Genomic DNA, 2,226 nt, shown 5'->3' with positions numbered 1-2,226 from the left:
GTTAGGGTGAGGTTTAGGGATAGGGTGAGGGTTAGGGTTAAGGTTATGGTGAGGTTTAGGTTTAGGATTAGTGTGAGGGTGAGGGTTATGGTTAGGGTGAGGGTGAGGGTTAGGTTGAGGGTTAGGGTGAGGGTGAGTGTTAGGTTTAGCATAAGGTATATGGTGAGTGTGAGTGTAAGTGTTGAGGGTGAGGGTAAGAGTTAGCTTTAAGGTTATTCCGAGGGTGAGGGTGAGGCTGAGGATTAGGGTTAGGGTGAGGTTTAGTGTGAGGTGTATGTTGAGGGTCAGGGTGAGGGTTAGAGTTAGGTTGAGGTTGATGGTTAGGGTTAGTGTGAGCATAAGGATTAGTGTGAGGGTTAGGGTTAGGATTAGGTTTAGGGTGAGTTCTAGGGTGAGGGTTAGGGTTAGGTTTAGGGTTAGTGTGAGAGTTAGAGTGAGGGGTAGGTGTAGGATTAGGGTAAGTGTAAGGGTTAGGTTGTGGGTTAGGGTGAGCGTGAGGATTATGTTGAGTGTGAGTCTTGTGGTGAGTGTTAGTTTGAGGGTTAGGGTCAGGGTTAGGGTAATGTATAAGGTGAGGCTGACGGTTAGGTTTAGGGTTAGGGTAAGCGTTAGTGTGAGGGTGAGGGTTAGTGTTAGGATTAATGTTAGGGTTAGGGTAAGGCTGAGGGTGAGTGTTTGGGTGAGGGTGAGGGTTATGGGTAGGATTAGGGTTAGGGTGAGGGCTTGCGTGTGGGCGAGGGTTAGGGTGAGGGTGAGGGTGAGGGTTTCGGTAGGTAAGTGTTAGGGTTAGGGATAGGGTGAGGATTAGGGTCATGTTGAGGGTTAGGGTGAGGGTGAGGGTTAGGGTGAGGGTTAGGAATAGGGTTAGGGTGAGGGTTAAGTTTGGGGTGATGTTTAGGTTGAGGGTGAGGTTTGGGTGAGGGTGAGGGTGAAAGTTAGGTGGTGGGTGAGGGTTAGGTTTAGGGTGAGGGTTAGGGTGATAGTGAGTGTTAGGGCGAGGGTGGGGGTTAGGTTTAGGGTTAGGGTGAGGGTTAGTGTTAGGGTGAGTGTTAGGTTGAGCGGTAAGTTTAGGGTTCTGGTGTGTGTTAGGGTTAGTGTGATGGTTAGGGTTAGAGTTAGGGTTAGGTTTAGTGTGAGGATAAGGGTTAGGGTGATGGTTAGGGTGAGGGTGAGAGTTAGGGTTAGCGTTAGGTTTAGGGTGAGGGTGAGGGTTAGGGTTAGGGTTAAGGTTAGGGTGAACTTGAGTGTTACGATTAGGGTTAGGGTGAGGCTTAGGGTTAGGCTAAGGTTTAGGGTTAGGTTTAGGGTTTATGTGAGGATGAGGCTGAGTTTTAGGATTAGGGTTAGGGTTAGGGTGAGGGTGATGGTGAGGCTTAGGTTTAGGATTAGGGCTAGTTTTAGGGTTAGGCTTAGAGTGAGGGTGAGGGTAAGGGTAAGTTATAGGGTGAGGTTCAGGGCGAGGGTTAGGGTTAGGGTGAGGTTTAGGTTTAGTGTGAAGTTTAGGGTGCGTTTGAAGTTTAGGGTGAGGGTTCAGGTTCGGGTGAAGGTGAAGGTGAGGGTGTGGGTGAGGGTTAGGGTTAGTGTGAGGGTAATGGTTAGGGTGAGGGTTAGGATGAGGGTGAGCGTTAGGGTTAGTGTTAGATTTAGGGTGAGGGTGAGGGTTAAGGTTAGGGTTAGGGTTAGGGTGAGTATGATGGTTAGGATTAGGGATAGGGTGAGGGTTAGGTTTAGGCTAAGGTTTAATGTTCGGGTTAGGGTTAAGGTGAGGGTGAGGCCGAGGGTTAAGATTAGGTTTAGGGTTAGGGTGAGGGTAATGGTGAGGCTTAGTTTTAGGATTAGGGTTAGGTTTAGGGTTAAGCTTGGGGTGAGTTTGAGGGTAAGGGTGAGTTTTAGGGTGAAGGTGAGGGTGAGGTTTAAGGTGAGGTTTAGTGTTAGTGTGAAGTTTAGGGTGAGGTTGAGGTTTAGGGTGTGGGTGAGGTTTCGGGTGAGGGTGAAGTTAAGGGTGTGTGTGAGGGTTAGGGTTAGGGTGACGGATAGGATGAGGTGGGGGTTAGTTTAAGTGTTAGGTTTAGGGTTAGGTTTAGCGTTCCAGTGAGGGTTAGGGTTAGGGTTAGCGCTAGGGTGAGGGTTAGGGTTAGGTTTAGGGTGAGGATTAGGTTGAGGGTTAGGTGAGGGTGAGTGTTAGGTTTAGCATTAGGGATATAGTGAGTGTGAGTGTAAGAGGTG

Source organism: Dipodomys merriami, unplaced genomic scaffold (genome assembly GCF_024711535.1).
Source record: "Dipodomys merriami isolate MVZ:Mamm:240054 unplaced genomic scaffold, mDipMer1.0.p SCAF_161, whole genome shotgun sequence".
In the NCBI taxonomy this organism is placed as follows: domain Eukaryota; kingdom Metazoa; phylum Chordata; class Mammalia; order Rodentia; family Heteromyidae; genus Dipodomys; species Dipodomys merriami.
Note: the sequence above shows the minus strand (reverse complement) of the source record.